At 39.9% G+C, this 23370-nt stretch overlaps 1 long non-coding RNA gene across 2 annotated transcripts in view; it reads right to left on the minus strand.

The window, feature by feature from the left end:
* Positions 1-23048, minus strand: part of LOC127582377 (uncharacterized) — a 33821-nt gene extending 10773 nt beyond the window's left edge. The window contains exons 1-3 of one of the 2 annotated variants that reach the window (XR_007958107.1): positions 22941-23048; positions 6882-7000; positions 4100-4147 (exon numbers count right to left, since the gene is read on the minus strand). This is a non-coding gene — a long non-coding RNA (uncharacterized LOC127582377). Of the gene's footprint in view, positions 1-4099; positions 4148-6881; positions 7064-22940 lie in introns of both variants that reach the window. The other variant, XR_007958108.1, reaches the window with a different exon arrangement.
* Between the last annotated feature and the right edge of the window lie 322 nt (positions 23049-23370).

A 23370-nucleotide genomic window follows, 5' to 3' on the forward strand; every position in this document is an offset into this window, starting at 1 on the left:
GTACCTTTTCACTAACCAAAAATTCCCCATCATTTTGGAAAACAGGCCCAGCAAGTTTTCTTGCTGTTCGTTTCCTCTCTGGTCGATGCATCATCCCACGCTCACATGCTACCGTAAGATCAGTTTGACATTTTTCCTCAGCAAGTGTATGGTCAGAGGTCCGTACCGGTTAAGCAGGAAAGACGCAAGCCGTAAAAACACTCAGTCCTTCTTACCCAGGCTGCAGACTCTGCAAATTTATTTCATCATCATTATTATCACTGTGGGGTGACTCAGCATGTTTGTACATCCCTACTGTAATCACATTTAATCAGGCTCTTTGTTGTCTGCAATCTTTCAAAATAGAATAATTCTCATTCACATTTCACATGAGTCACACTGTGGTGGTTGTGTTCATTCATTCTGTCTGATCCAACAAAGAAATTGAACCCTCCCAAGCTCCCACATCACATTCAAACCACTTGCAGTGAACAATGATGTCAATGGCACTCTGAGAGGACTGAGGTGGTGTGTAGGCCCCACAGCTTGATTCCCTCCCAGGCGCTCTTGCTTGCTGATGACAGTCCTTGTTTACTGCTGTGGATGCAGCTTGGTGACAGACAGATCCACCTAACATTAGAACGGCCTCAGTGAGCTTCTTCTCACAGCTGTGAACCTGTCACAGAGAGGGGACGGATGCTGAGTTCAAGACCTGGTCTGGCTGCATCAACCAGCGAAAGTAAACGGGAATTAATTCCATTTCTTAGAAGGTTTTGAAGCTAGGATTTTTGACAGAAGAAAATGCATTGCCAAGAAACTTAACTGACTAAATCATTTCCAGGAAAATGCAGTAAAACAATCCTGTCTGCTCCCACTGACCAGAACTGGAGTGCGGGCTGTTCTCATTCAGATCCTTTTTTAAAAGGAACTAAGGTTTCGGAAATTAAACTTGTTAGGCAGGTTCACATTTAACTCTTCCGCTTCTGGATCCCATTTGTAGCTGGTGATAAAAGCAGTATAGGTGGAGTTCACTGTCGCTGTTTCCACTGTAATTACTATCATTAAGATACAAATTAACTGAGAATGAAGTATGACACATAGGTGATTGCGTCCACCAAGCATATCAAATAAACCAGCAGCTGTTAAGACAGAGTCTGTGGCAATATTTGCTGAAGGGGATACAAAGGATATAAGAATGTGCCGTGTGGAGGAGAGAGAAAAAGATTTTCAGTCGTACACTGATGCAATTATTAACCAGGCTCTGACTTGTGGGTAGAAAGACAGAGATTGATTCAGAATCAGACAACAGGAGAAATTAAAAATGAGGAATGATGCAAACTAGGCAGCTGATTTTTTTGTCACCTACATGACATTATCCCACATTTAAATTTACTCGCTTGATTAGATATTAGTGGTCAAGCTAGTAAAGTTGCTGCCTCACAGCTCCAGTGAAGCAGGTTCAGACCTGACCTCTGGTGTTGTCTGCATGGAGCTTGCAGTTTCTCTGCCACGGCATGGGTTTCCCTCAAGGTGCTCCAGCTTCCTCCCGTATCCCAAAAATGTGCAGGTTTGGTAGGTTAATTAGCCACTGTAGCTTGCCCCTGGTGTGTAGGGAAGTGGTTGAATCTGGAGAAGTATTGATGGGAATGTGGGGAGAATAAAATCTGATTAGTGTAGGTTTGCTGAGAAAGAGGCTTGATAGTCGTATAGTCATCAAGAATAGGCCCAATCTTCATTCCTCATGAGCTTTCACCAATATGATGTACAAGCTCAATATCCAGGGAACTTCAGTCTTTGGAATTCAGGTATGGGGCATTTAACAGCAATGTCTAAAGGACCCACTTTCACAGTTTGTTTTTTCACACCACATATTATTCTTATAGGAACATGTTCCAAACCATTTCACAGAGGGAGTAGCAACAAAATTTGACACTGAACAACAAAAAGAGACAGTAGGAGGATTAAGAGGCACATTTTAAGGAGCTTAGAGCCAAAGAGGCATAGAGTCATATGGCATGGAAACAGGCCCTTCGGCCCAATTTGTCCATGACAACTAAGCTGTCGACCTGAGCTAATCCCATTTGCCTGCATTTGGCCCATGTGCCTCTAAACCTGTCCAAATGTACTTTAAATGTTGCTTTTTAAAGGAGAAATAGAATGGCAGAGATATTTGGGGAAGGATCTCAAGAAGAATTGCCAGTGTTTGAGACCCTTGAGACTTTGGCTGGCTGGAGCACTGGGGTAGATCACAGAGACAGAAAGATAGACCTGAGGGAGGGACTTGTAAACAAGGATAGAATTCCAAAATGGAAGCACTGCCGACCTTGGAAGCCAATATCACTTAAGCAGTGCAGAGGTGATGGATGGTGTGGATATAAGAAGCAGGGTTTCTATGAACTCAGATTTATAGAAAGCAGATGTTAAAAGACTGGACAGGAGAATGCTGGAATAGTCAAGTCTGTTGACACAAATGGCTGGATGAGGGTTTTGGCTGCATGTAGAAACTAGCAGTTTGCCAACTTTAGATATGGAAAGGCATGATGGAACATAACGTTCAGTATTCTTTCTGTCTTGTTGTAAATTTATTAGGGTGGCTTCACACAATTGGATGAAGGGTAGTATTCTCAGATCAGCACAAGCCCAAGGTAGTAGGAGACTCTTCCAGGTAGGTTCTAGGTGTACCTTGTTGGGTGTTGACAATTTACTGCCAAATAATTAGCAGGTTTATCAGCCATCTTTTCCTCTGGTTTTCTGAACAAATCTTGGAATCCCAGATCCAATGGAGCTTTCAATTAGTGAGAAGGAAATGACTTCAGATAAGGAAATATCATCTATTTTCATACAAGAATTCACTGTGACGATATGTATAGTGGATAAGTTTAAAGACCTATAATTTTTATGAATGCTTTGAATGCCATCAATTAACTCTCTCCGTAAATAGATCCATGGTCATTAAGGTTGCCACAAACCAATATTCAACTATTTTATTTCCACTGTGACATCAATGGCACTTTTGAAGAAAATTCATACACACACACACACAAAATTGCATATGCTCCCACACACTCTTGCTATTGCAGTCTTCATTCAGGATCTAATTTTGTTACATGGTTACCTTCTGGTTTCTAGAATGGGGATGAAAAATAACTCAGAAAAGTGATTCATAAATTATGTTGCTTTTTATTAAACATGTTGTACTTTTAGTTAAATGAGGTGCAGGTAATGTAATGTGGGAAATTGAAACTACTGTGAGCATGTTTTTCATAAATATTTGTCTATTTTAAGCATTCTATAAAAGAGATGAGTCTATTGTATACTTGTCTCCCTTATGGTGGAATGAAATGGGTGATATTGCTTTATGTCACAATGACTTACTGACTGGATGAGTCTCAGAAACAACCTACAATCTGTAGTGAGTTAACTGATCTGAGCCTCAGCAAGGCAGGCTCTAAAACTGGCCTCAATAGCTCAGAAATCCCAGGGATGTTCTGCAAAGATTTTACAGGGCTTTGGCAAGACCACGCCTGGAGTACTGGGTAGAGTTTAGATCTCTTTATTTAAAGATGGATATACCTGTAGTGGAGTTAGTTAAAAGAAGTTTCACAGGTTGATTCCAGGGATGAAGGAGCTGTCTGATGGGTAATGAATGAGCAGGCTGGGTTACTCACTGGAATTTAGAAGAATGAGAGGTGATCTTATTGAAAATGTGAAGACTTGAAGAAGGTTTGAAGGGCAAAAGTTGAAAGGATATTTCCCCTTGTAAGGGAATCTAGAAATAGGGAGCGCTGTTTCAGAATAAATGGTCAATCTTAGACAGATCGGAACTTCTTTCAGATAGTCGTGAATTTTTGGTATCTTTGGAGGCCAGATTTTTGAATATATTCATTGATAGAATGTTGGACTATAGAGGGATCAGTGATATAAGGCATAGGCATTAGATCAACTTATTGAAGGGCAGACTCGAGGGGACACATAGAGCAGTCCTGCACCAATTTCTTATGTTCGTATGAAATGGAACAAGAAATCTGACCAGCACTCCAGCTTTCAATCCTAATCCAACAATTTCTGCTGGATAATCAAGAGATGTGCTCAACTGTGAAGAATGCCATGAGTGACTAACCTGTCTGTTGTTCGGTGAGGTACCAGAGAATAAGCTCACTCCATGGACCTGTAACCCATCAAGGAGGCAATGTCAGCAAGTAGAGAGGGAGTTGCAGAAAGAAATTAATAAATGCACTTGCTCTTGTTATAAATATATGTGCATTAACTGTTAATATAGCATTCATAATGCTTTATTATCACTTAAATTCATTGTCACATCACTATTCTATAGCATCCAGTTGCATAGTATGATAATTACTGACCATTTGCACAGTCCTGATTTAAACCTTCAGCGACTGGGAGCAGGTATCATGAAATCAGGTGCCCAGGCCCATGATTATCCATCTGTTAATTTCGATAGATTCAAACCAGAGGATGTACATTAACATCCGCTCCCAGCTAATGAGGCCAGTGCCCAAACAGCACAAACTGAAATATGTACCAGTGTATTTTAAGTTACATAAAATAGATGTTGACATGTCTTGGTGAAATTCCAATTTTAGTTTTTGCAGTTTTGGTAGTTGAAAAGGTTTCCACCAAAGGCAGCACAGACTTATATTGTTGCTGGAACACAATTGCTTCTACTGCCTGCCTGTCAGAAATCCCATGTTCCATTAATTCTGGCTCAAAACATTACAGTTAACTCAGCTTTTCAATCGCTGTATACAAACTTCAAACAATAATGGGAAGTCTAAAATTCCTGCTCTCTGCTAACTCCCAAAGGTGAAATATTTTGGTTTGTTTCACTCTCTGGAACCCCTTCCCTCATTCTCTCTAACTTTCAACCTCCCTCTCTGCCTTGCTAAAACTTATTTCTCTGGCCAAACTTTTGGTTGTCTGTCCTTAAATCTCTTTCGTGACATAGTGTCAGATTTTGTCTGACCACAAAGTTGCGACTTGCTCAGTAATGTTTTACTGCATTAATTAAGTCAAGCGTTCCATTCTTCCAATCTAGTATATTGCATTCAGAGCTCATGATATGGTCTCCTCTGCATTGACTAAACCAAAAATAGATGAGGTGATTGCTTTGTGGAGCACCTTCATTAAGACTGCAGTAGCAAACTTGAGATTTCTGTTGCCTGGTACTTTAATTTACATTCCTCTTCTGCTCTGATCTATTGGTCTGTGGCTCCTGCACTGTTCCAATGAGTAGTGTAGCAGTTAGCGTAACGTTATTACAGAGCCAGCGACCCGGTTCAATTCTGGCCACTGTCTGTAAGGAGTTTGTACATTCTCCCCAGGTCTGCATGGGTTTCCTCCGGGTGCTCCGGTTTCTTCCCACATTCCAAAGGCATATGGGTTAGGAAGTTGTGGGCATGCTATGTTGGCCCTGGAAGTATGGTGACACTTGCGGGCTGCCCCCAGAACACTCTATGCAAAAGATGCATTTCACTGTGTGTTTTGATGTACATGTGACTAATAAAGATATCTTATCTTATCTTATAAACATGATGAGTTTCAGCTCATTTCCATCTGGGACTGCCTGCTAAAGGCACACGGCCTGGCTAATTGGATCCAAAATTGGCTTGGTGACACAAGGCAGTGGTGGAAGGGTGCTTTTCTGATTGAAAGTCTTTGACCAGTGGTGTACTATAGGGATCGTTGCTGGGACCTTTGTTGTGTGTGATATATATTAACAATTTAGATGTGAATGTTGAAGGTATAATTAGTGAGATTTTGGATGACACAAAAAATTAAGGTGTTATGGGTCGTGAGGAAGGTTATCAAAGGCTACAGCAGGATAGAGATCAGATAGAAAGTTGGGTAGAGCATCGGCAGATGAAATTTAATCCCAAAAAGTACGAGGTGATACGTTTTGGGAAGTCAAATAGGGGTAGGATGAATACAGTAAGTGGTAGGGTTTTATGGAAAGTGGATGAACAGAGGGAACTTGGGATTCAGGATCATAATTCCCTGAAAGTGGCAAAGGGTGGTGAAGAAGGCACATGGCAATGCTTGGGTAATAGAATATAAAAGTTGGGAGATTATGTTGCAACTTTACAAAACACTAGTTAGGCTTCACTTGGAGTCATATGTGAAGTTCTGGTTGCCACACTATAGGAAGGATGTGATTGTGCTGTGGAGAGTGCAAAGGAGATTCACCAGAATGTTGTCTGGATTGGAAGACTTTAGTTATGGGGAGAGATTGGATAGGCTGGGCTTGTTTAATCTGAAGGAAAGGTGGCTGAGGGGTGACCTGGTATATAAAATTATGAGAGACACAGGGTGGATAATCAGTATCTTTTTCCCAATGTAGGGGTATCAAAAACAAGAAGAAAGACTTTTAAAGAGGATCTGAGGGGAACTTTTTTTACAGTGTGGTTGATATCTGGAACACACTGCCAGAGGAGCTGGTGGGACCAGATACAGACACTACATGTAAGAGGTATTCAGACAGACACTTGTATAAGGTAAGGCATTGAAGGATATGGATCTAATGTGGGCAAATGGGATTGGTGTAGATGGACGAAAAGGTCGGCATGGATATGGTGGGCCGAAGGGCCTGTTTCTGTGCTGTATTACTCTATAACTAAGTTAAATGTGCTCATATTAATCCTTTTTACCAATATGGCATTCATGTGCGAAGGACATGTGCATGCTGCTGGTATCTCTTAGAGTCCTAAGGTGCCTAATAGTAATCAAAAAATGGACGGTACTAGGGCTGGTTTTGTACCCTTATGTCCGGAATTAAGCCTCACGTAACTGTTTAATGTATAGATACAGAATGACAGTGTCAGTTACTTAATTGTCATGCCAGGATGCTGCAATAATAACATTGTTATCTTCTTACTGTTGCCCACCTGGTCCTCGTTGACCCCTAGTCAGAGAGCACATTTGGCACTGTTCGTTCCACTTCCTTCACTTTCCTTGATAGGATGAAGGGAGATGGAAACTCAATCAAGCAAGATCTTTAACCATCCTGTTGGTGAGTATCAGGAGAGATCACAGTTTTGACTCACAACAAATACCTGTAAAAGGAAATCTAAGCGACAAAGCATAGCACACGTTAAGCCTGTTACAACTTCAAGTTATTGACTTTGTGCCATTTTCACTTGTATTGTATTAGATAACAAGTATAATCTTAGCATTGAGTCTACTGCTGATCCAGACATTGGATACTCAAGCTCAATGGTCTAACATCCAGTGTGGCAGTATAATTACTTTTGGCTACGTATATTCATTCTGTTCTTAAAGGGTGTGAAGCTGAACTCCAGCTGACCAGACAGAGCTAAGGATGACATTTGTTTTGGTACTCTATTATTCACTGGCAGTGGATAATGGGGCAGGTACTACAAGTGTTTGATTGTCAGTTTGGCATTTCATGGCTTTGTCATGTGCTCACTCATCCATACATTTCCCCACCATCCAGAGATGTTTGAATATTAGGAGGATGCATTCAGAACAATGCTATTATTTACTATACGCACTTACAATGGATTTTCTGATGTGTTTCTCACATCAGCAACTCTCTGCTCCATGAAAAAATGGTGAAATCTCCTGTCCAGAACCTCTGCACAGAAAGATGACATTTGGCCTATTTAGCCAATGCTGGCTCCTAGCAGAGCAATCTTGTTAGTCCCTGTCTTCTGTTCTTTCCTCATGGCCCTGCAAATTATTCTCTCTCCAATTTGCTTTTGAAACCCCTGATTGGCTCTGTTTCAATTACCTTAATGGGAAGTGAGTTCCAGATCATAACCACTCTTTGCGTTAAAATATTTTTCCTCATAGCCCCTTTATGTCTTTAACCTAGAAGTTTGAATCAGTCACATTCTTCTACACCATGACCAAATCTCCTCAACCTCCTTTTCTCCAATGACACCATGCTCTGCAGTGCAACTCTCTCCTTGAAATTCCTTATCCCTGGACCATCTTCAAAAGTCTTTTGTTTTTTTATTTTCCATTGCCTACCCCCAGATTCAACGACTCACCTACACCTTTGGGGCAATTTCCAGCAGCCAATTAACCTGCCAACCTGCACATCTTTGGGATGTGGGAGGAAACCAGAGCACTCAGAGAAAACCCAGGAAGTTGTAGAGAGAACGTGCAGACTCCACACAGACAGCACCCAAGGTCAGGATTGAGACCAGGTCTCTGGTGCTGTGAGGCAGCATACCGTGATGTGATGTCTGTTAATGATAGTTTCTTTGCCTGGTTAAACTGCATGCTGCCTGTTAAGTGTTTGTGATACATTAAACATTTTGTCTGATAGAATGAATGTAAAAGCTCTCATGGCATTATTTCAAAGAATTGTAAGGGAGTTCTGTTCAGTGCCTTGATCAATTCTAATTCCTCAACCAACAGTGAACCTGCTTCAATCAATTCTCACCAAAACACATTGCCCCCTGCTTTTATGCTAAATGCATTTTGGTTAATGCACAAAAACTTAGCCTATTTGGTGCCCTTATTGTATGCTGCATGTTACCTTAATGCCCAGTTAGGTGGCCTGCTAAATATTCAGGAAAGTGGGGAAAAGCTCTTTTTCCCAGGGATAGGGAATCAAGAACCAGAGGGTGCAGGCTTAAGATGAGTTGGGAGAGATTTAATAGGAACTTGAGGGGCAACCTTTTCCACCTAGAGGGTGGTCAGTATATGGAATGAGTTGCCAGAGGAAGTGGTTGAGGCAGGTACATTAACATTTAAAAGGCACTTGGACAGGTACATGGATAGGAAAGGTTTAGAGGAATACGAGCAAAGGGGACTAGCTTAGATGGGCATCTTGGTCGGTAATGGAACAGATGGGCTGAAGGGCCTGTTTCTGTGTTGTATGACTCTATGACTATGACATGTCATAATGTAGACGTGCTGAACTCCTCTCTTGAAATTTATTTTTATTGAAATCATTGGAACTAAATTTTAGAAGCACAGTTCAATGTGCACTCACCATGACAATGTTTAGTGAATATACAAAGTTTAATTTCTACCCTTATTACCTGGTTAACTTTATATTGCATATTGTGGGAACTTGTTGTGTGCAAACTTAGCTGAGTTTCCAGTATTATAATAGTGGTTACATTTTAAAAGTACATAATTAGCTGAGATCATGGAAGGTAATATATAAATGCAAAGCTTTACTAATTTTTAAAAGAATGCCATTTTGTTTAAAGCTAAGTTTTCATGTGTTAACTGTAAGGCCAAAATAACTAGAACTGGAAAGAAATACTGCCCAGAGACTCGCACTCTAATGCATTCCAAGCCAAGAGGATGAATTATGTGTTTGTAAATGTGATGCTGCATTTACATTAATTAAGTAAAGGACTGTGTCAGCAGGTTGGTTAATTGAACAGGACAACTTACATCTCTGAGTCTGCAAAGGGGAGATGTTTATAAAGAAACTGAGCTACATCAATCGCAGCCACGACCGAAAAATAGGATCTGACTAGGGATAGGAATAAAGGTTAAGGTAGATGTTAGTGGCTGAGATAAAACTGCACTAGAAAGTCGAGCTGAGAGGCAGCTGCCAAAAGTAACAAAGCTGTTGTACTTCAAACCGCTCTTCTCCGCCTCCGTCTTCCTCTCGGCAGAGTGTCCTCTCACAGGATACTGCTGCCCACAGATTTCATTTCACTGACTTTGTTATTGATGTAGATGTACAATCTGTGTAGGATTCACGGGTAATGTCGATAGGCGGCAGATAGGAGACAAGTGACAGCTACAATTTCGAGTTGTGTTCTGCATTTTTTTTCTAAATGACAGCTCTGACCTTCAAAGTCCTTGCTTTTTCTGGTTTGAATATTCTAAAACCTGCACGCAAAACCCTAGGCACAGATATTTCATTCCAGGAAATGTGAAGGCTTCATAACTTCTATTTATTGTCCCCTCTGCCTTGAAGCAGTCTCTTGCAGAGTTTACACATAACATGAACAAGAAAAAAATAACAAACCCAAACTGTGCGCTATCAGGCAAAACATTAAAAATATATGTTTACCTGTCATTTCCTGGGTAATTTTGAGGAAGCTATTTGTCATTCATCTGCTGACTCTCAAAGGCCGACTGATCAGCCCTGTGTGATATGTAACATTGCCAAAGATTACTGTCATTAGGAGAAGGATTTTTTCACATCTTTGAGCAAATATGGTCTTAAATTACCTGACAAATTAGACAGGTTAATACAAATGCAAAAGCCTTTTTACATGTCAGTGCTGTTTCACAACGTCATAAACGAGACAGAGAGACCAGCAGGAAATTAATGAGCTTTTCTTATGGACAGCGCTTGAATAAAAAGGGGATTTCAGACAAAATAAATGCACTGGAGTCACACCAAGACTGACAGGTAGTTGCTGTATAATGCATGTATTTATAAACCGTGTCGTTTGCTGTTATTCTCTTTGAACTTTCAGCTCCTGTGGATAATTGTGGTTGCTCTTTTGCAGCAATTATTTTTTTTAAGTGTTCTGCCCACTGTTCAGAAAATATTGTGGATAAACAATTAATGTGTGGTCCTTTGGATTTTCAATTTATGCTCTAGTTTCAGCTCTAGATTGGTGAGGGAAATAAAGTTAGAAACAGCAAGCTGTGGGCTCAATCTCCCAATCGTCTATCAATATATAGGTTCTCTCAGAGTAGAGAAAACAGAAAGAAGGTTTGCAACTCCAAAACACATTTTTCAGAACATCCTAAGTCATTTTACAGCCAGTGATGTACTTTAAAAGTGTGGTTACAGCTTAAACATTGGAAATATAACAAATAGTTTGCAATAACCAGTTCCCGCACACAACAATGTGATTCTCCCAGATGTGATTCTCTTGCTTTTTCTATTGGCTATCTATCCCTTTCTTTCCAGTCCAGATAAAGAATCTCAGCCCAAAACGTCAACTGTCCATTTCCCTCCATAGATGCTGCCTGACCCACTGAATTTCCCTCAGTGCTTTTTGTCTTGCTCCAGATTCCAGCATCTGCTCTCTCGTGTCTCCCAGATAATTTGTTTCAGAGATGTTGATTGGAGATAAGTGTGGATGAGGAGACAATTTCTGCAGTGCCAGAGGAGTGGTAGATTACAAATGTTACCACCCCTGTCTAGAAAGAGTGGAGTGATGGTGGTGGTGGATTGTGTGTGTGTGTGTGCGTGCGTGCATGCGTGCATGCGTGTGTGTGTGTGTGTGTGTGTGTCTTTGCTTATATGTATGTGTGTGGGGATGGATGTGGTGAGTGATAGGGGTTTGGAAATTGCTTGAAGAGGGATAAACCAGGAGTATTAAATTGCTTTTGGAAAACCATGAGCACAATAATGATCACACAATCTGTGCCGTTACTTCCCGAAAGAAATCAATCAGATTAGTCAAGTATAATTGACAAATCTGTTCTGGATTTTATTTATTAATCCATATTATGGCAATTACCAATGACTTCTGTTCCAGGTGTTCTGCTTGGGATAATTATCGCTCAATGTTTCTTCCCCCTGAGAATTGATGAAGATGGTAAGGCTGATATGTGCCTTTTGGAAGCCATTTGATGAAGTTCCACTAATGGACTTTTTCGCAAAATTGAAGTGCATGTGATTAAAGGGATAGCAGGTACATAGATATAAAACTCGTGAACAGACAGAAAGCAGAAACGATTGGTGATTAATTGCTTCTCAAACTGGCAGAGAAAGTGCTGTTGTGTTCCCACAGGAGTCAATACTAAGACCACTGCTCTTTTTCATAAATTAATCACTTGGACAGTGTACATGCTACTGTTACAAAGATACTAATTTATTTCAAGGCATTTTGTGATTCTGCAGGTACTTTGTGGATTGTTTCAATTTTCCATGGAAACCATAATTCTGTGAGCTTGCCAGTGGGACATTCAGAAAGTTTGCATCCAACTGGATATAAATAGACGTAGCATCAACCACATTGTTGTCTATTGGGAGGAATGTAACATTTGTAAGTACAAAAGACCCTATTTGCAGAAGTCCTTTTGTGTGGGCACATTTATTTATTAATATAAGGGATAACAAAAAAAAATCTATAGAATGGTTTCATGATGGATTTTGCTAGGTCAGGAGAAAACTAATTTTGATTTAGACCAGTTCAGATGAAGGGTCTCAACCTGAAATGTCGACTGTCCATTTCCCTCCACAGATGCTTCCTGACCTGCTGAGTTCCTCCAGCTTTTTGTATGTTGGTCCAGATTGCAGCATCTGCAGTCTCGTGTCTCCTCTCTGATTTACACTGTCAAGTCATGTTACTTCACTTCTTTCCTATAAATTAGGATTCAGCTCATGTCCAACTGGTTATCTCGTGCCTTGAGCAACAGTCTCCTTTTCCCTCTGACTTAACTAGCCATTCTAAAATTAACAGTGATGTATATCAAGAGTATCAAAATTCACCAGTTAGTATGTACAAATTGTTAGTGACTTCATTGACATAAGTGGACACAAATCTGTGAGCTCTTTGTAATATCTTTCCATATCTTGGCCTGTAATCAATATTAACTTGTGTAATGGGTCTTCTGGTCCCTTCTCTTGTCTGAACCTTTCTTATCACTTCAATGGATGTCAAAAGTTTTTTTTTCTCTCCAAACCATAAAGTCTTAGAAAAATATCTTGTTGTGAAGATTCTGCTCTGATATCTAATGACAATAAAAATATTGCATGGGTGATGCTGCCATTTTCTTTTCCATTTCTAATCTGTCAAATCCAGGCATAAAATGGAACCTGTGTAGCAGGATTTCCATTTCCTCTTGCTCTCTTGTGGATGGAAAGCTGTTTGTTTGGAGAAGATCCTAGAGGTGGATTTCCGCCTCGATCCATTCGGGTTGAGACAGTGTGGATATCCTGCCTACTAGAATTCCCAGGAGTACTTGCAGGAGTAGCACCTATTTTGCTGAATTGAATTGCTGTGGTTTCTTGAGACTTACAAAATACTCTGAGGGAAATGTCAATATGAATGACTTTTCCCAGTTTGCCGCTCCTTCTCAAATAGAAACACCAGTGTCATGGGCAGCTTCTATCCCGCTGTTACTAGACTATTGAATGGACCTCTTGTATGTTAAGATGGACTCTTGACCTCACAATCTACCTCGTCATGGCCTTGCACCATATTGTCTACCTGCACTGCACTTTCTCTGTAACTGTAACACTATATTCTGCATTCTGTTATTGTTTTTCCCTCATACGATCTTGATGTACTGTTACGTACCAGCAACAATAGAAACACAATGAACTATGTTTATTGTTAGAAACTATTTATTAATAACTACTTGTAATAATAAGAGAAAATAAAAACATTAGATGTTAGACATTGACCCCAAAATAAACTCTAAGTGTGTGTGTGGCAAGTTCCCAAACCCCAAGTCTAGGAACAGTTCTCAAAGTTCAGTTCAGCAAGTCATGAAGCAAAACAATGAGCAAAGGCTCATGAAATCCACGTTAGAATGTAGAGAAAATAGAGAGAAGTTTACGAAATCCACAAGTTCCACGATGGAACAATGCGACATCTCAATCACCAAAGAACTCTTGCTTTTAGTCAGAGATACCCACTTTGATCAATACGTGGCCGCTCACAGGTATAGCTGATTCCTGGTACAGGTTAACGACAAAGATTGCTCCAAAAATCCATACATGGATTGTATAGTGACAATCGCAACGATTGTGATTCACTTGTAGATATAGAAACTGGCAGTCAGTGCTACCAATTCTCTCTGGCTCTCTCTCTCTCTCTCTCTCTCGCTCTCCATCTGTGCAATTGCCAGCACGTTCCAGCTATAGTCGCTTTTTTTTCACTCGCAGTAGTCAGGTAAAGCCACACACATACACTACTACACTACTGTCCAGGTGCCTTAAAGGGACACTCACCAAGTACCAACCTGGCTCGTGACAGTACTGATATGATGAAATGATCTGTATAGACGGCATGCAAAATAAAGTTTTTCACTGCAGCTCAGTGAAAATAATAAATCAATTTACTAACTTACCAAATATGGTGACACAATTACTGACATAGGACATTATCCTGACTTCATTATAATTCAATTGTGACTGAGTTACAGCAATGAGGAATGTTATTGCTGTTTCTACTCTGAGTCAAGCAAGTCCAAAAAGGTTACAATTCAAAATTTTGCCATTGATAGCCATCCCTTGAATTGGCATGTGTAGGAGCAAGTCAGACAAGATTCCCCTTCTCTGGTTCATTACCAAGTAAGTCCTGCCTTGCATCTGGAATTCAGATGGGCTTTGGATACAAAGGCACATTCTATGGATCATAAATCCTATTCTTGGCGTTTGATTCGCATTTCAAAAGTGGTCACTTCACTGAGCTTACGAGACAGTCATTTGAATCATCCTCAAATCTAAATTAGTGTTTTCAGACCAGCAGGATCCAAAAGTTGAAAGGATTTTAATTTGTTGCCAGAGAATATATTGGTAATATTGCATGGAGTCTTGCCTGAATGTCAGCCTGAATTAGAAATAGAGCTACATCACCTACTTATTATCTGACACTCCAATGCACAGACAAGACAAAGGCAGGGCCTCACAAAACATCCCTATGGTATCTGTAGGAGTATGAATGAACAATGGTAACCATGCCAACATAACAGGGTTACAGCCAGCCTGGAATATGACCCCAAGTCCCACCTAGTCCATTACATCAACTTCGGCTGTAGTATGATTACAGTCACACTATGGTAAGCTGTTGAACTAAATTCACACTGTGAGATTGAGCAAACTGTTCCCATTGTGAAATATGTTTACAATCAAGCCTCATCCTCTCCCCACTGATTCCACAAGTGGACATTGTCCACCAGGATCAATAAATAATGATTCAAAACAACGATCCTGCCTGACTTGTTTTTCACAAATACTCACCAACCAAAGGACTAAGAGTTAATGAAATTAGCACAAAACTGGCAATCATTATGTTACAAATAGTGGAATTTTGCAGTATTTTGCAAACATACAAGATGAATTAAAATGCGATATATGAGAACATATTCCTGATTGATGTTTTTCTGCAAACAATGACTGAAGGAGACTGATCTTCTTCCTCATTTGGTGCTTGTTAAATCAAATGCAACAAAGAACAGCACTGGAAATGATTCAACTTGAGAATATAAAACACATCCTTGATTTTAGTAATAAAGCACAACACTGATTAATTTGTCCAGCTCATGAACTCTGTGGGGTCAACCCGGAGACAACTATATACTGCTAAAAGAAGTGATGGAGCTGATAAATCTGCCCATTCACTTTTCCTCATTGTTTAACAGGCTCCCTTGCTTAATTAGTGCCTTCCGTTTGACCATGATGGAGGTGACCTTTCTGAGTCAGATAAGGTGGGTAAGTCTTATGTTGACTGCTACGCATTTCCCTGAAGTCATTCCACACACTGAGTGGGAGGTTTGAACCCAGATTTGGCACATTGTCTACTGCGAGGAGGGAAATATACATGAAAGGACATCTGTCACCATTCGAACATTTTACCCTCTAAAAGACCTTTGTGTTAGGGGAGCTGATATGGACTGGAATATGCATAGAATTAAATGTATTGTCTGTATATGTTTAAGCACTGCAATGCTCTAAACATAATTGTATGTGTACATATATAATGTGTTATTTACACACTTTTAAAGATTTCCTCTTTTCATTGCTAATGCTTAGAAATATTCAGCTGTTCCCAAAATAACTAGCAAAGGGCAAGGCCAAGTACATAGAAAGCCCTTCATGCCTTCAATATTAGAACATATCTGGAAAAAAGGAGAACCCAGTTTATTTTTGCCCCAGATGTATGCGGCAGTGCAGTTCTTTTTGCAGATTAATAATTGCACATAATGGGAATTTATGCAGTTAAGAAAATAATCAACATAGAACAAAAAGTTGCATTTTTACAGAACTATAGAGTTAGCAAATTGGACCATTAAAGTTTGTGGTAAAATTAATCCCAGTATATGCCTATCTGGTGATAAACATGGATTCTGTGCACCATACACCTCTTACTCCATTGGGTGTCATAGTTGCACAGCAGATGGTGCTGCTGCCTCGCAGCTCCAGGGACCTATGTTCAATCCTGACCTTCGGTGCTATGTGGAGTTTGCATGTTCTCCCTGTGGTCATTCTCATTTCCCCAGGGGGCTCTGATTTCCTCCCACTGCCTGGAGGTGTGCAGGAAGATTAATTAGTTACTGTAACTCACTGCTTGGTGTAGCTAAGTGGCAGAAAAAGGGAGTTGATAAGTATGTGAAAGAGAATAAGTTGCAGGGCCACAAGGAAAAGATGGATCTGGGGAATGGGACTGATGGGATTGCTCTGCTGGAACTAGCAAGGACTTGATGGGTTGAATGACCTCTTTCCCTGTCATTAGCAAGTAAGCAGCACCTGATTATTGTGTGACCAGGTGGCTGGCTTATTTCACAGAGTATAACTTGTGCAGTGTTTGAAGATATACGTTTTCAAACAAAATGGATCTGGAATTATTCTGCGTCCATTACATTGTAAAAATCTGGGTCTCCCATGGACACACCCACATGGCTTATTGAATTGATGAACAACTGGCTTATTTTTGTAGGTAATTCCATAAAAATAATAAGAACAGAATCGCAGTCACATGAAATTCAAGGGCTGATTTTCCTCCATCAGTAAGGACATAGCAAATCCAGAATGATCAAAGTGTTATGAGTTTGTTAAGAGGCATCCTGGAATTTTCTGTTTTTTTATATATAATTAGTTACTACAGATGTCATAAATCGGGATATGGACCAAGAGACCTGGGTGATTTAGCTGGCACAGCAAATGTACAACACCTACATGGACCAATCTCTACAGATGTACTGTTGAAAATATCCTGACTGGTTGTATCATGGTCTGGTACGGCAATTTGAATGTGCAGGAATGTAGAAAGCTGCAGAGAGTAGTGGACTCAGCTCAATACATCACGGGCACGTCCCTCCCGACCATCGGTAGTATCAACAGGAGGCGCTGCCTCAAGAAGGCAACATCTATCATCAAAGATACCCACCATCCGGGCCATGCCATCTTCTCACAGCTGCCATCAGGCAGGAGGTACAGAAGCCTGAAGTCCCACACCACCAGATTCAAGAACAGCCATTTCCCTTTGACCATTTAGTTCTTGAACCAACATACACAACCCTAACCCTACCTCAGTATAGTAACACTATGACCACTTTGCACTATAATGGACAAATTTGTTCTAATTGTGTTCTTTCTTGTAAAAACTGTGTATAGTTTATGTTTAATTTATGTTTTTCTTGTGAATGTTGTGTATCTGATGCCAAGTGGCTGTGATGCTGCTGCAAGTAAGTTTTTCATTGCACCTGTGTATACATGTACTTGTGCATATGGCAATAAACTCGACTTTGAACTTGACTCTTTTAGAGGGCGTTCCTGGATCTGAGTTCAATAGATTGCTATATTGCTGAAGCCCAGATAGGAAACAGAACTTCCCCACAAGCAATGATATCCCATTCTGTGCAAAATGTTTTGTGGTATTTGGAATGGATGTTGATGCAATCATGAAGAAGGCACACCAGTGGCTCTACTTCATTAGGAATACCGTACTACATTAATGCATTTGAAATGATATAATAAATGATAGATATAATTGTCCTTTCAATTCTGCCATGTATTGTTGGATGTAGTACTTGAAATTGTTAAATAAATCTCAAACACAGTTTAAACGTAGGCATGATGAACAGAGCAACTAGTTGGATTCAACCTGCTGCCGTTACTCAGAGCCCACAGCTCCTGTGTGGTGAACAGAAGGGGATGGCAGTTGAATGGTTAAAGATCAGCAGGGGGAGTTCCAGCCTAGGTCCAGACACATAAGTTTGAATTCCACCATGGAAGCTGGCAAATTTAATTTAAAGAAACAAAGTAAATCTGCAATTTAAAAAAATAGTGCTTAGTCTACAGTACAATTACCAAGAAGCTATTGGACTGTCCTAAAAGGTCAACGGGTTCAATAATGTGCCTTGGGAAACAAAATCTCCTGTCGTTGCCTGGTCTGACCTACAGTATGTGTGACTCCAAACTCACCAACATGTTTGCCTCCAAAGATCGTGGGCAGTAAAGGATGGGCAATAAGTGTCAGCATTGCTAATGATGCCACATTTCATGGACATGCAAATTTAAACAAAAAAGATTAAGACGGCGACATGCAGAGGGCCGAGAACTGGTTCTCCACCTCTGAGCATTGAGTGACGAGGTGGAGCGACACCTTGGTGGCAGCTAGGTGGAGTGTGGCTGTGGCTCTGCCTTGGAACAACCTGACAGACTTTGACAGGGGGCAATGCTGGGGTCAAACCTCAGCTACTGTCAAAGCTGGGATGTATTTTTATCAGATTTTAAACTTATTTACAAACATTTAAAATAATGAAAACTACTGCATAAACAAAATTGAATAAAAGTATAAAAATGAATAAAATACATTAAGATGCTAGGAATTAATCCAAAATATTCAAGCAAAGTAAAATAAACAAAAATAACATCATAATTAACATACCTTACCCTTTCGTCAATCCCAGTGCCAGAATCCTCATTCAAATAAATGGCAAACCTAATCCTTCACCAGGTCACAAGGCAGATTCCCCATTGTAATGCCAGGGGATCCCAGAATGTTCAGGCTCCACCAATTCAACCTGCTCTCTTCACGAAACATTTTGCAATAATACATTGCTATTTAATAAGAGTTCAGCTCAAACTCTTAAATATCAGTGCCAAACAATATACACAGGAAGGGAGAAAGACAGAAAGGAAAAATGATTCACCAGCTATACCTCTTAAAGAGAAGGTGATCTATGTATAATTTACTCCTGTCTGAAAAGGTGAACATTAACATTGTCTGGGTTCCAAATCTTGATTGACGAAATCCCCCAGGATATTATGCTAAACAGGCTTTTTGTTCATTCTTTTCTACATAGTTATGATATTTCAGTGTTTTCTTTACATGGCACAGCTAATAAATAACCATTTATAATGTTGTTTAAGTTAATGTCATTTTGTGTATTAGGTGATGAAACTAATGTCCTCAGGCTTCAATATGCAAAATAAAATTGGTATATTTAATCTGGTGATGGTGGCCTCTGACATCTCTGTTTGAACCCAAAGGAGGGCAGCTGTCTCGAAGGGATGAAATCATAGCACCTGCAGACTCAGTCCTTCAAAGGCACATATATCATGTGTCTATTCTCTCTATAGATCATATTTTAAAATGTCTTACTGCTCCAAAGAGCTCCTATTGTTTCCTCATAATGGAGTGCATTGTGCATTAATGATTGTTCTATATTGTAGCCTTTGGGAGATTTTGAGATTGAACATCTTAGGTTACATAGACTATTTATCATCTCCTCCACCATTCACATCCTTCCCCTTTGATGATATTGAGCCTATCTAGGCCACGGATTTTGCAACTGAGTCTGTTAAATACCACTTCCTGGTCATCTCCACAAGATGTTTGTTGGTTCAGTCAGTATCTGTTCGACAAAGCTCTCCTGCTCATCTCATTTATAGGTGACTTGATCAAATCAGCTGCAACTCAACCAACCATGCCTTCCAAAAGAGCGTAAGCTGAAATCTGACTGCTCAGTGGCATTGAGGTATTGCTGCTGCTCATAGCTCCAGAGACCCTGGTTTGATCCTGTCTATGTGGCCTTTGCACATTCTCCCTGTGACAAGTATGGGTTTCCCCACACGTCCTAAGATTTGCTGGACGGTAGGTTAATTGACAACTGTAGATTACCCCTGGTGTAGACGAGTGGTAGGAGGATCAGGGTGGAGTTGATGAGTATGTAAAAGAGAATAGATTGCCATGAGAAAATGTGAGATAATGTAATTATAGCTGCTAGGTATGAACATTGCACAATTCAGCAGAGGTGTTGGCTTGAAAAGACATTTAAATTTGAATTGTCTGGTATTTCTCTAATGCAGAAGGTCCAAGCTTTTGGCATGGCTGGATATCATAAGGGAGCAAAAGACACAAAAGTGATGGCAAGATGTGTTTCCTCCAATGTATTCCATCCTCCCATCCATAATTCTTAAATTATTCCATTCTTCCATTCCTTCATTCTTAAATCTTTCGATGCTACCTTTTATCTCCTCTCAACTTAATCTTCCTTCTCCTGTTCTAATTAATAAATTATTCTCCCCTCTGGATCATCCCTTAGAGCAGGGCAAGTTAAGGGTAGAGCAACCTGAGGCATTCAAAACCATGAAAAGCACTGGTAGAATTAAGAAAGGACATATTCTTATTTCCAGAAGCAGATATCATGGGTAACCAAAAGGCACAGATATAAGATAATTGGCAGAAAAACCAGAAGCAACGTGAAGAAAATATTTTTACACATCATTATGATCTTCTTATTCTTCCCAAAACATCACGGACACATCCCTTCCCACCATCAGTAGTACCTACAGGAGGCGCTGTCTCAAGGAGCCAACATCTATCATCAAAGATCCCCACCATCTGGGCCACGCCATTTTTTCACAGCTACCATCGGGCAGGAGGTACAGAAGCCTGAAGTCCCACACCACCAGATCCAAGAACAGCTACTTCCCTTCAACCGTTCAGTTCTTGAATCAACCGGCAAAACCCTAATCACTACAGTTTAGCAACACTTTGATCACTTTGCACTAAAATGGACTTTGTTTATTTTGTTCTTTCTTGTAAAAATTGTGTATAATTTATGTTTAATTTACGTTTTTGTTGTGAATGCTGCTTATATGATGTTATGTGCCAGGGATGCTGCTGCGAGAAAGTTTTTCATTGCACCTGTGCACACATGTACTTGTGCATATGACAATAAACTCGACTTTGACTTTGACTTTGATCTGGAATGCACTGAAAGAGCAGGGGACGCAGATTCAATGGTAACTTTCAAGAGGAAATTGGAAAAGGGAGAAAAAGGGAGAACGTTGCTGTGCTATAAGAACAGGAGATTGTATTGTCCCTTTACGGCCACAATGGGCTGAATGGCCTCATTCTATGCTGTTAAATAGTATGAATCCATAACTCACAGTGAGTTGTCACAGAAGTATGATCAACAAATCCGAGTCCCCCTCTGCTCACCTGTAAACAACATTCTTTTACTCATCCTCATTCTTTTTTCCCCAGTAATTGAATCCAATTACTTTGCCTCCCTTGGTGCTTTTTGTCCCTGTAGCTCAAAAGGTAATTCTCTCCAAGTTGAGCTGATGAGCTGAGATAAAAATGATCTTTTGTGGAATCGCTTTTAAGCTGAGCCAGGGCCCTGGGAGATATGTATTCAAAAATGAGAAGCTCCTCTGAATAACAGGAAGGATGACAAGCATAATTAATATATCTTTGCAAAACTTCACTTCAAAATGTTACAATTTAAATATTTTAAATAAATAATTCTATAAAGATTAAATCCTATTTAGCAGCACAATTGTTCCCCAATGAGTATATAAAATTAACATTTCTGCCCTCCCTCACTTGCTAGGGCTTCGTCATCAAATTAATATAACAGGGTTTTCATGGATTAAGTTCAAGTTGAATTTGCAGAGATTAGCATTGCATAAACTGTGTCTGCATTCATTAACAATTAAAGCATCTTTTATTTCATTGCAAGATGCTCCCAATTAGTGTGATGATTTTGGTCAAACACAATTAGAAACATCAAAATATAAGGAAGATGGCAAAGGTCCCAACCCTTTGATTCACCTGCTCGATCATCAGCCAATTAAAAACATATGGAAAAATCATGAGGTAATTCTGTTCCCTTTCACTGACTGTTCTCAACCTCCACGAGAGGACATATCAGTCAACCGCTCAGGGAGCATAACTTTGATTGCACAGTCCAGTTGTTTTTGAATGGTCAGTCTGTTATATTTGAACTGTAATATTTTGAAGTGAAGTTTAGTGAAGATATATTAATTACACTTGTCAGCCTTCCTATTATTCACAGCAGCTTCTCATTTCTTCTCAGTTTTCTGCCAATTTGTAATTCCAAAGGCTTCACGGAGAATCAATCACAAAACTGAAATATGATTGGCCACTTTAAGCAGCTTATTTTGTTTTTAGATATGCTTTTAGTTACAATCCAAATGTTAACAAACTTGATTTTATCTAATATGAACATATTTATGTGAAGCTCCGTGAGACAGGTTAAAAGTGCTGGTTGTTAACTTCTAATCACTTAACACCTTTAACAAGTATCCAAAAATGCTTCACAGGAATGTGTCAAACAAAAGTATTGATGCTGAGCCACTTGAGGGGATATTAGAGAAGGTTTGGTCAAAAAGGTAGGTCTGAAGGAGTTATAAGGAGTTAAGGAGGTTTGGGTAGGGAATTCCAGAGGGCAGGGTTTGGCATATGATGGCACATCTGCCAATGGAGAGATGATCAAGCAGCAGTCATTACAGGAGCACAGAGATCTTGAAGTATTTTGGGACTGGAGGAGATTACTGATGTAGGAAAAGATAAATTTATGAGGGGATTTGAAAACAATGAAAGGGAGTTTAAAATTGGAGCATTACTTAAATGTTCAGTCTCGGTCAGTGAGTGCAAGGGACATGGGTGAAAGGGTGTTGGTATGAGTTTGGACAAAGGCAACTGCATGTTGGATGAGTTGAATTTCACAAATTGTTCCTATACCATTGCAAGAGTAATTAGGAAATCTAAAAAATAAAAGATTTTTTTGTAAATATCTAATTGATAATATTCATTCAAAGTCTGATTTCTGCTGTTTAGCTTTCACAAGCACACTGATTATTGAGCACTTGAATATGTGATTTTTATCAACATAAAGCCAAAAACAACATAAACAACATACACTCTGTAGTTTTTTACTTGCTTATCAGTTAAATAATCCACCCCCATCTCAGGGTAGCTTTCACACTGACATCAGTATGGAGGAGGCACACTGTAAACTGACAGTGGGTTACCAGCCAATTCACATCAACTCACCCTCCGAAGGCCAGTTACACTGGTGAGGTATACTGTGGCAGGCAGCATCTGTGTGCTTGTCCTGGGGTCAGACTGTGAGCAGCCCTTAGACTAACGGTGAGATTGTCCAATGACAAACTCCTCGCATCAGTGGAGCCTGTGTTCCAAGAAACCAGCCTACAGACCATTTTGCAATGTAAATAAAACCTCAGTTTGAACAAAGTGACATGATGTACCAATTCAAATTTAGACTGTGACTCATATTTACACAAAACTATTTGAATTTTTTTTGTTTTTGTAATGAATACGTGAGGTTATGAGGACCTTTATGAATGAAGCACCCATTAGACAGAAATGAGCTTGTTAGCTAATGGGTTTAAAGGGTTCTGTCTGTTGTAGCACAAAGCTGATTTACTTTAGTGCCAGTGAAGCCAAGTCCTAATGCAGTTTG

This window comes from Pristis pectinata, chromosome 24 (assembly GCF_009764475.1).
Source record: "Pristis pectinata isolate sPriPec2 chromosome 24, sPriPec2.1.pri, whole genome shotgun sequence".
NCBI classification, from domain to species: Eukaryota; Metazoa; Chordata; class Chondrichthyes; order Rhinopristiformes; family Pristidae; genus Pristis; species Pristis pectinata.